Below are 12,152 nucleotides of genomic sequence, written 5' to 3'. Positions count from 1 at the left end.
AATATCAATGCTTCTTATTTTATAGGTGTATTGGACCCTGTCTGTCTCTCTATCGATCTCTCTGTCTGTCTGTCTGTCTATCCATCCATCCATCCATCCCTTGCATAGAGTTTACATGTTTTCCCTGAGCATGTGTGGGTTCTCTCCAGGTACTCTGGCTTCCTCCCAGTCCAAAAAGAGCATGATTAGAGCAAGAGTGATGTTTCAATATAAATATTATTCAAAAGCGGATGAATTGAATATTTCTTCGGAACATTTGGGATTATGAAGGTGTCTTATTTACTTTAAATGATTGTGACCTTTCATTTATGAATATGTTATTCACTGAGTGAACAAATTATTTTAAAATCCTACAAAGGCAAAGGCAAACCCCTCCCTGAGCTTCAACCTCCACTTCTTCCTCCAACTCAGAAAAATTTTTTTCTTCCAACCCTTCAGCTAAAGGCTTTAAAGGCAATTTCAAGACTAGCTTTTTGGATGATTTGAAACTTTCTGAAAGATGACAGAAAACAAAATGAGTGTGAAGGATTCCAACAACAGGAAAATGAAAGGCAAAAAATATATATATATAATAAGAAAGAGCATAGGCTGAAAAGCGACAAATGGACAGACGGATGATGCGCTGAAAGGGTTGGGTAACTGATGTAGGAATAGAAAAAATTTAAATTTTTTTATTTAAATAAAAAAAAAATCTTGGTTGGAACACAAAGGTTTTTGTTTGTTAAGCAATCAAATCAGACAGCGAATAAAATTAGTAAAATCAACAAATAAAATCATATTCAATTTTAATACTTTCCCAGACATGGAGAATCAGATTTAATTCTTAATGCAGTGTAAACTTTTGTGCATAATTACAAAAGTTATAAAACTGATAAAATTGGTAACTTCTCAAAGAAGGAAGCCTCACCTTGATATGAGCCCAACTCTGTCTGTTTGTAGGCAAGAAGAAGGACTAGGCTCCTCTTGCTCGTCAACTCCAGCTGTCTCATCATGCTGTAATCCCATATCAAAGAGGTTTCTAGAATTTCCTTCTTTCATCTGCAGAATAAATGGCCAAGCTCCATCTGATATCTACGGAGCCCCTCTGATGACATGGTCAAAAAAAATGTTTAATTGTGGCCACGAAGTAGTATTTCGTGCGCACAAAGTAGTATTTCGCGGCCATGCAATAAGTATAACGTGCGCAAAGTAGTATTTCGTGCGCACAAAGTATTATTTCGCGGCCACGCAATAAGTATAATGTGCGCGAAGTAGTATTTTGTGCGCACGAAGTAGTATTTCGCGGCCACGCAATAAGTATAACGTGCGCAAAGTAGTATTTCGTGCGCACAAAGTAGTATTTCGCGGCCACGCAATAAGTATAACGTGCGCAAAGTAGTATTTCGTGCGCACGAAGTAGTATTTTGCGGCCACGCAATAAGTATAACGTGCGCAGGAAATACTACTTCGTGGCCACGCAATAAGTTTAACGTGTGCACGAAATACTACTTCGTGGCCACGCAATAAGTTTAACGTGCGCACGAAATACTTATTAATAATATCAATAAATCTGCCCCTGTTTTCCGGCTTATGTTAACTGTAATGACTTATCTTGGACAGGCTGCTATGTAAACGGGCCTTTAGTCCTTCGTTTAGCTATGCTGCGGTTGTTTACAATACGCCTTTTCCACCTAAAATGGCGTCTTAGCAACAAATATCACGTGACTGGCAGAGACCGACTGGGTAAGCAAATCGAGCGCGCCTTAGACCTTAGAGAAGGCGCGCTCGATTTGCTTACCCAGTTGTCCAGGAATGATATTAATATTATTAATAAGTATTTCGTGCGCACGTTAAACTTATTGCGTTGCCACGAGGTAGTATTTCGTGCGCACGATAAACTTATTGCGTGGCCACGAAGTAGTATTTCGTGCGCACGTTATACTTATTGCGTGGCCACGAAATACTACTTCGTGCGCATGAAATACTACAGTTATACTCAGAGCTCTGTGAAAACTCCCTTGGAAGCTGCTGCTGCTGCAGCGCATGCGGGGAAAGATGTCAGTGCTTTCAACGTGTGCACATGGGGTTTCCCAACTTCCCTCAAAAAGCTATCAAACAGTTGATATTCTAAACAACCATCAACACCAACAAACGTAAACCTTACAGTTTCATGCATTTTTGATAATTTTCTTCAGCAGTGAAGGTGGATAAAGCTTAGCATGTAGAGTGCTGGAGGAAAACTTGGTAAAGTCTGATTTATAATTTCAGCAGAAAAGATGAAACTTTTTAAATAAAAAAATAGAAAAATTTAGCTTTCTTAAAGCTACAGTGTGTAATTTTCAGCGACATCTAACGTCCAGACTGCAGACTGCAGCAACATGAACATCTCCCCCCCACCGCTTCTCCCCCCCAACAGTACGGCGAGCGTTACGGGACAAAATGTCTTCCACGACATCCGCATCACCTACCTTCTCAAGTGATGAGGTTTGTTTACATAGATAATTTTACAGATAGTATTCTCAGGCATAATACTGCCATCGATTGTTCAGTACCGTCTCAGTTCATCTCTCTCAACTTGCCGTAGTTACTTTCGAGCGTAATGGGCGATCTCGCAATCGCTAGTTTGTTGGCTCTGCGCTGCCATAGCGCAAAGATGTCTGCCTCCATGGCTGCGAGACCTGCTCCTATGTAATTATAAATAACGAATTCTAAGGCAACGCAAATATTAAGGTTAAGAGGCTGAGCTCGTAGATGATGATAAATAACATAGTTATGTATAATATATTACATTTCTGACTGTATATCCCTGTAATTATTACACACTGTAGCTTTAATGTACAGCCAAAGTAACAATATAATGTAAAGTCTTTTCTTCCTTCATATTAGCCTATAGTCAAAGTCTACACAGGAAGATGGTGTTTAGCACCACTCCATCCAATTTGTTTTGCATTCAAGAACACGCAAAACTGATACATAATAGAAAAGACTTGAAGCTCTACTATGCAGAAAACAGTTGTTGAAGACACTTTAATTCAGGGGCTCCATAGAAATGCATGCATCACTGTCAATATTTTATAACTAAGAACTTTCTGATCATTAAATTGGTTTTGCCTATCTCATAATATTCCATTAAAAAGTATAAAAAGTTTCCTTTGGTAAAGCAACAATGTTTAAGAGGCGATAATATCTTTGTGAAGCACTCTCTGTCACTATATGCATGGTGTAGCACAAAACCTAAAATTCTAAGATCATTAAAATACAATCATGTGTTTGTTTGTTTTTTTTAATAGAAATGATTTGCGAAGAAAGTATAAGGTTGCATGAAACAACTGAAGCAAAGATATCAGAAAACAAACTCAGACCTCATGTGTATCAAGCTTTGGATTGGCTGAAAAAGGGGACAGAATTAGGATCCACTGGGGTGCATTTTGGTTTAAGTACCAGCAGAGAACTCATGCAAACTCCATGCAGAAAGATCCAAGGCAAGGCAAGCCAAGTTTATTTGTATAGCATAATTTCGTACATGGACAATTCTAATTGCTTTACATGAATAAGATAATAAAATTGAGAAAAATATATAAAGCAGAATACAAGCAAATAAAGAAAAAAAAAAATGAGTAAAACAAATACAATAGTTGGACCACAACCTTAAACTAAAAGGTAAGTGATTAAAATTAGGGCTTTCATGCTGCAAGGCAGCAGTGCTACAAACTGAAAAACTTAAAAAAAAAAAAAAATGTATTTTGTTTTTCAATACAGAAGATATAGTAAAATACATTCAAAAGTATACTTATTTTTATCTTAGATTTTATTAAGTAGACTATCATAAGATAACAGAGTTGCTACTTCATTATGTTAGCTTCCACAATGTTTTTTTAATTGCATCTTCAGAATTTTAAGAAAGATCTTTCTCCTTTAATCTTACCTCTAATAAATTTAAAAAGTATTGGTTATCCTAATTCACCTAAAACATGCAAACTTAAATGTCTGACAATGAACAATGAATGTAAAAATCTGGTCTTGGATCAATGCTTTTCTTTTTTGCATTTATAAATGTACTTTGATACGATAACTTCCTCTTTTTATACCTAATGCATTAGCTTTTATCACTTCCCCTGGAAAAACCTGCTCTCTTTGACCGAATAATAATCTTACTGACAAAAGTATTAGGATTACCAAATTGTTCGAAAAAAGGCTCACTTGATCTTTATCTGCTTTTTATGACTTTAATATTTAAACACATAACATATTTGGGAACAGAGGGATAGGCCACATGTTAGAAAATGACATTAAATGAATGTCTCCTCAAAAAAGACAAGGAAAATAAAGGTTCTGCATCTTGAAAAAGGAGGGAATTGAGATTTTCCAATAAGATGATAAATTAGAATAACAAAATTCAGGCCAACATCATGTTGCTATATAAATGACAGTAACATCTAGGACATCCAATTTAAGCACGTCCTAGATTGTGTGCTATACATGACTTCTTTTGGTTTGTTAAAACATTAGTGAGACAAAAAATCAAAAGCAGAATTAATCTATAAAGGGTAAATGATTTTTTTGAAAGCAAAACAGACGTATCTAGATAAAGTTGAGCAGACTTTTCCACCATGCATTGCACCATAAATATGTCTGTTTTAAATTTATATCAATCCTTTCCTTTTATCATGCTCCTTTGGAATTATGCAGCTTTTAAACTATCTGTTTTCTCACAGTGAGGCAGGCATATTTGACTTCTGAGACCAGGAGAAGGACCTCGCTGCAGCAAACAGAGAGGGGCGGGGACGGACCTTTCCGTCAGTCCCATACCTTATTTGGAAATGGGACTATTGCATTCCGGAAATGAAGGGGGCGCTATTTTCATAATCACTAGTATAAATGCCTTAAAGACGCGGGGTTAAGAGGAAAGGAAGAAGAAAGAAAGAAGTTTGAAAAGTTTTTGCACTGGTGTTCGGCACACGATCCATAATGCAAAACCCACAAAATCAACAAAAGGTAATTTTACCTTCTTAAATTTTTTTTCACATAGTAAATTAATACGCTTTTCTAGATTCAGTTTTTTAAGAAAACCTTCAATTTGTCCTTTTTAAAAGGTCCAGAGAAGAACTACAAAAGGAGAGAAAGCGGAAAAAAGTTGATGAGAGGGCAAAATGTGAGGTAAGCTGTAGCTAAAATTCATCACTTTGTTGTTTTAAGTCATAGAATTTGTATTATGTCCATTCACAGTGTACTTTTGTTCTATGCTTATTTTTTTAAGTCTGAAAGAAAATCAGGATAGAAGAATTAAAAGGGTTGAAGCAGTTTTGATGTTATTTGGACTTGCATTCATCTTTCACTTAGAACATATCTGTATTTTTACAGACTCTGTGTGCTGATGACCACACCTATGCCAAAGGAGCCGAGGCACAAATTGAGGTTCATTTTTTAAATTTACACATAACTAGTAATTTTGATTTGTGTATCTTTATGTGCAAATGAGACTAAAACCCTAAATGATTTTTTCTTTTATTTTTTTTTATTAAAATTCATTATTTGGACAACTTTTTTTATATCATTAGAGATGAAAGGATAAGATACTGAGAGATATAAAGTATTAATTATTGTTTAATGCTCTTCACCATGCAGGTAGAAAGGATACCGCCAATCTTACAGGTAAGATTCATTCATAATCATATGTATCATCCATTCTTCCTGTATGACAGTCTTGCAATGCACCTGTTTTTTATTTTGTTTGTTTTTTTATTTTTTTATTGTCAGATGCGGAGGAGAGGAGAGTACCCTCGTTACTACTGTGATGGCATACCTGGACTTTGCCCTGAGTGCCAACATTGAATTCAAAGAAAATATAAGTTGCTTTCCACAATCTGTCACATATTGTTAGTTTTTTTTTGTGTGACATGCCATTTGAAATCGTTTCTGATAAAGAATATTTACCTTTTGACTTGTGCAGTCCTCCTTTTTCATAATGTGTTCTTTCAATATTATTTACATTTTTGAAAGTTCCTTTTGTTGTAGCTCAGTTGATTTACATAATTTAGTTTTCATAGAAATGGTGTCGTTTCCACAAAGTTACATTGTGGCTGTAATTTGTTGGAGAGACAGTAGAACCAATAAAGTAGTTGTAAATATATTGTAACAGCGTTGTTTAACAATTGGAAAATCTTGTTGGAAAATTTTAAATGCAAGCAAAGCTAATAACTTGCAATATACAATGTTTCCTATACATTTTTGAACAATGACTGGAATCAATACAAATTTTCTTTACAAACCTGACATACAGACAAGTTGTTTATGTTTTAACAGTTAGAATCAACTTGTTTTATGTAATAAAAAATAAGTTGCAGAAACATATTGTTCAGATACAAACATAAGATTAAACGGGCAAAGCGAAGGTGTAATCAGGGTGGAGGTGATGGAAGCTCAGGTGAGGAGCAGTTGCACACATCAAGCTGGACTTTATGAAGAGTGAAGGACTTGAGACCGGCGCCGTTAGGCTGGGAGGGAGGCACCTGAGCAGGTGATTGGCTGAGCAGGTGAGATGAAGACAGACTTTATTCAAAAAGGTTTTCATGTAGAAAAAAGATAATTCTCTGGTGGTTACCAGTACAGTGTCTACTGCCGGGATCAGAAAGTTGAAGATTATTGTCAAATGAACTTTCTAAAACCTACTTTCTGTGCGAGTCTTTCCAGGTTGAAGCTACATTTAAGGTTTTAATTAATCACTTTGGGTTTTGCTACAATTGGATATTCATGTTTTTGGAGTGCAGTTTATGAATTTATTGCAATTGAAAAAATTATGGTATTTCTAAATGCAATAGTGGGACACCAGTCAGTTTACTAGTTGAGCTGGAGTCCTTATAGGAGACATTATGGTCAATAATGATAATAATTGAAAGTATATTCTAGTTACCGAATGGCACTTGTTAAAAGTTCAAAAGTCCTTTGGTTTGTTTGTAAATTATATTCACAATGAGAATAATAAGAAAAAATATTTGGCAAATAAACAAAAAAAGTGCACCGTGAATGGACGTACTAAGTTGGCCAAAATTGTCGACTAAATGTTTTACAGACCAAACCTCTTTTCCATCTAGTTCTTATTAAATAAGCCAAAGGCTATTATATTTTAGATTTTAACTTATTTATTTTAAGAGTACCGTTCACAACATCAAAATATATTATTTGAACTTCAGCACCAGCATGTATTTGTTTATATCTGTTTTCTTAATCAGCGATGGACTGGGGATCTGTCCAGGGTCAGCAGCCTTCATGACCCCACTTGAGGATAATTCATAAAAATTAATGGATGGATAAATGTGCTCTTAATGTAATGTACACTTGTCTCCAAAATACTGATTTTATTTTATTTTTTATGACTTTTGTTAGACATATATAGGGTGTAAGGATAGATAAATACATACATACACACACATACTGATTCCTTATTGTTGCTTATTTTAGATTGTTACTAATATAATTTTAAATAAGATTTCAAAATAAAAAAGGGACATACCACGTGACAGACATGCCCCGTGACATATCACGTTTTGTAGCCATTTCTTTACTGTTTAATTAGTATTTTTAATGTTGAAAGTGTTCTTGGGTGTTTTGAAAGGCGTTGTCAAATAAAATACGTTATTATTATTATTATAATTATTATGAAACGGTCGGTACAGGAAATAGTGTCACTAGCGCCCCCGTCAGTTCCGGAATGAAATGGTCCCATTTCCATATAAGGTATGAGACTGACAGTGGTCCGTCCCCGCCCCTTTCTGTTTACTGCAGCGAGGTGTACTTCGAGACCAGAGTCACAAACAGTCTAATCTAGCAATAAAAAAGATAAGGGCACCTGTTTACAATAAAGCTCATTAATATCAGAAGAATGGAGTCACAGGGTGCTAATTTATTCACCTATATCCACATGATGCTTTGTCTCAATTTAATTAAATTCATTGTTTTTATTTAGTGCTAATTCACAACAGTTATAGTAAATTTTTTTTAACTGATCAAAAAAAGGATGTGCTTATACATTTGCAGTTCAGCATACTTCCCAAGCATATATAACGACAATTGTAGCCATAATTTTAGTTAAAGCAGAAAGGACGAAGTAACTAGGATTTGTAGTATTTATTTATTTAAGGATCCCCATTGGTCTCTACGAGTTTTTCCGTAATAATTAAAAAATTATCTCTCTACGAGAGTAGAGATTACTCTTCCTGGGGTCCACTTTATGGGAACCCATAATTTCATTTATTAGCCTCCATGTCTGTTTATTGTTACCAAATTATTCATTTGATAGCAGTAGTTGAGTTCTTAGGTATTTCTTGTTTGCCCTCTGTTGCCATCTTGTGTCATTCTCTTTCCCCTTGCTCCCTTCTAGATTCCTCTGTCCACACCTGCTCTCAATCTGCTGATTAGCCTGGGGTCTGTTTCATGAAGCAGGTTTAACAAATTCAGATTAAAATTCACACCCTAAAAATATCTAGTCTAAAGTCAGGAACTCTGAATGTTCGGTTTCGCAATGGCTGCTATCAAGTATTCAATTAATTTTAACTAGGTCCACTCAGAGTTAAGAGCATGCGCATCATGGAAGAAAAGCCATCGGTGGAGCACCGATTCAACCACTCACTATGACAACAAGCAATAGGAAGTGCCTATTTCACCCCACTGGAACTAGAGATTTTAATGCTGAAATGCAAAAAATAAAAAAAGGAGAATGTGTTTAAAAGACAGAAAAACAGAGCTACAGCTTCAATGGTAGAGGAAGGTGGCGAAGGAAAAGATCGTTGCTGGAGTTAAAGCGTAAGTTTATATGAAATGAGCTGTGGCTGGTCGTTATACATTTATTAAAACCTCTCTCCTCTCCGATGTTCCATTTTTAGATCACTAAAATAAGATTTTTCCTGATCAAAATCCCACTCCTAGACCTAACTGTAATAATATATTTTCTGAATTACATTTTTGCAGCAGAAACTGAATTTTAGAGTAAGAATTAAGTTTTATATATGTAGAAATGTTTACACATTTTTAGTGGCCATTCTCACATTCATCTGCTTGACAGAAAATGTATTTCTGATATCTGACAAACATTTTTTCATAGTTAAAATAATACAAATGCTGACCAGTAATATAAGGAATATGGAGATCTGAGGTTAACTTATAGACATCCAGAATGCTTATTCTAGATGTGGAGAATATCATTTTGTTTGAAATGGTAATTTAGGCAAAGAATTTTTTTTTTCAGATATCATACATATTCAGTAAAACTAGAACATATAAAACTGACTTGCCACAATTGTTGTTACCGTGAAAATATTACAGGATTATTTCTTGAATTGCAGTAGATCAATATATCTATGTAGGTGAAATCTTCTGGCAGCAGGTGAAAATGAAGTCTAAAAACGTTGTTCTAATATGTAGAACCTGTGCATTATCTCATGCATCCCTCATGTTGATTCAGTTTTCTTTTACACAGGAAAATGGTTGTTTGCAGCCTGCGTTCTCGTCTCAAACCTCCACTCAACCTGACATTTACAACATTTGCAACTTCTGTTTCACCTGATAAATTGTCCTCTGCAGAAAAAGTGGATTTATCAGAAAACCAAAACAAATTAGACAAATTATATCAAGCTAAGGCTGACGGTGCCTATGTTAGATCTAGAAGGCAATGGATAGAGGAAGGGCATATTTTTTTAGACTGGAAAAATCACAAATTGCTACCAACACAATTCACAGACTTCTTATAGATAATGTTATATATTATAAGGATCTATACAGCTCCAAATATTGTGAGAATAATGCTAATAAGTTTCTAAATTCTTTGACAGACTTAAAGCAAATCACTCAAATGACCGAGATTTTTGCGATCGTCCTATTACATTAAAATAAATACTTGATTCTGTTGGGATCTGGAGGTTTGTCCACTTTCTCCACCAGAGGGCGCACGAGATCTCCTGCAGCATGAGCTGTCTACAACACCTGTCCTCTATCTGCTCATCAGGAGGCTCCCTACTTAAGGAGGCGGAGACCTACACTCCAGTGCCAGAGTGTTTGCTAGTAATGGTTAGCAAAGCCTGAGCCAACCTGCCTGTCTGAGTCTTCTGACTTTTTGTGAACTAAGCCTGATCCTGTTTACCTTTCTGTCTCACAGATCGATCCTGCCTGACAAACTGAAATCCTGGAGAGTTGTCTCTGCTGGTTACCTGCCTACCCGCTCTCAGTTGAACTCTGGAGGGCTGCATCTGTCTGTAATCTGCCTGCCCGCCCTCAGAGATAACTTGGAGAGAAAAGACTCAGTCAGAGATCAGCCTGCCTCCACTCAGTAAGCTCTGCCTCTGCCCACAGCCCTCTGCCTGCCGACAGCCTCTGGACCCTCAAGGTTCCCCCCCTCTGCAGCTTCACTCCACTCCAGAACAGGTATAACCCTGAACATCAAACAACCTGCAATATACCTGGACCAACACTAACCCCTCTGTCCTCCTCAGCGGTGAACCCACTCCTGACCAGTCAACCACCCCCTTGGACCAGTTCATTTATTGTACATTTCTGTAATTAAACCTTTGAACTTTTTCTCTGCCTCCGAGTGTTTCTGCATGTGGGTTAGATATCTTAATCCCAACATGACAGATTCAATTAAGTGCCTGAAAAATAATAAATCACCTGGAACAGATGGTTTGCTGTCTGAGTTTTATAAATCATTCGCTGAAGATCTTGCTCCATTCTTATTGGTGGTCTGTAATGAAAGTATTACTAAAGGAACTCTTCCTCCCACCCTAACTCAAGGACTGATTACTCTGATTCCCAAACCAAAGAAGGATCTGTTACTTATAGATAACTGGCGTCCAATTAGTCTACTAAATAACGATTACAATATCCTGGCCACAATTTTTGCTAAGCGATTAAAGTTAGTTCTGGATGATATTATTGAAGAAACACAATCAGGCTTTTTAAGAAATAGACGCATCTCAAATAACATTAGGCTTCTGCTCGACATATTAGATTACCCCGATTTGATAAATGATGAAAGCTTTATCCTTTTCCTGGACTTTTACAAAGCATTTGATTCAATTGAACACAACTCTGTTTTTGAATCATTAAACCTATTTGGTTTTGGTCATTTTTTCTGAAGTACTATTAAAACATTATATAATAATGGAAATAGTTCAATCAAATTGAAAAACGGAACATCCCCAAGATTCGACTTGAAACATGGTATACTGCAAGGTTGTCACATTTTCCCTTATTTCTGCTATCAACTCAACTATTGGCTAATCACATAATAAATAGTCAATTGTGTGGAATGTCAGTTCTGGACAAAAGAATTATCAGCCAACTGGCTGATGATACAACAATTTTCTTAAAAGACTCTTCTGAAGTTTCTCTAGCACTTGAATTGATAAAAGTATTTTCTGAGGCTTCTGGTCTTAACTTAAATGTGAGCAAATGTGAATTAATGGCTGTTAAGAAATGTGAACTCTATCATCTCTGCAATATTCCAATTAAAGAAACCATTAATTATTTAGGAATAACGTTAACCAAAACACAGAATACTAGGTGTGACCTCAATTTTAGCCCAATTTTAGAAAGAACAAAGAAAAGATTTAATTCATGGCTCCAAAGAGATTTATCCCTTCGGGGCAGAATTTTACTTTCTAAAGCTGAAGGAATATCCAGACTGACCTATGCCAACCCAGTCTCATGGGAAAATGTACCCCCACTACGTTGGTCCACACTGCAAAACGTAGTGGAGGTACATTAATGGCAATTTTTTTGTGGTACTTCTACATTTCTTCTGCCTATACGCTTTCTATTTTTTTACGTCCTAGTCACGTGACTTTCAAGATTCCAGCTGGGAGAAGAAAAAATATATATATATGGCCGACATTCGCTCATTTTTTTGTGGAAAGATTAATAACTTGAGTTTGTTTTTGCATTAAAATGAGTTTTGATTACATTTCTAGTGAGAAATGTATAGTTTGTTGCCAGAATATTTACTCAGGGAATGTACATATTCACTTGCTTGCACTGCATGAAAAGTGGGATTTTCGTCAATATGCGGCACTGTAGATTGTCGTGGAACTTCAGGTTAGCGGCAGTTTAAGGCAATTTGCAGGCTTCGCCGAAAACTCCCGTAAATTGTCAGAAATTGACGTGGACTTTCTTAGGCAGTGTTCCCC

General features: G+C 36.1%; 1 protein-coding gene and 1 long non-coding RNA gene across 4 annotated transcripts in view; one reads left to right on the top strand and one right to left on the bottom strand.

Annotated features, from left to right (window-relative positions):
* The window catches only part of si:ch211-106a19.1 (uncharacterized protein LOC561797 homolog), an 80,168-nt gene that overhangs the window by 38,358 nt on the left and 29,658 nt on the right, over positions 1-12,152 (bottom strand). The window lies entirely within an intron of this gene.
* LOC119790126 lies at positions 4,778-5,920 on the top strand. Its single transcript, XR_005281678.1, has 5 exons — positions 4,778-4,974; positions 5,073-5,136; positions 5,341-5,394; positions 5,605-5,631; positions 5,737-5,920. It is a non-coding gene; the product is annotated as an uncharacterized LOC119790126 (long non-coding RNA).

Source organism: Cyprinodon tularosa, unplaced genomic scaffold (assembly GCF_016077235.1).
Source record: "Cyprinodon tularosa strain WSP-4 unplaced genomic scaffold, ASM1607723v1 ctg356, whole genome shotgun sequence".
NCBI lineage: Eukaryota > Metazoa > Chordata > Actinopteri > Cyprinodontiformes > Cyprinodontidae > Cyprinodon > Cyprinodon tularosa.
The sequence above is the reverse complement of the archived record's forward strand: the minus strand, read 5'-3'. Positions and strand labels throughout refer to the sequence as shown.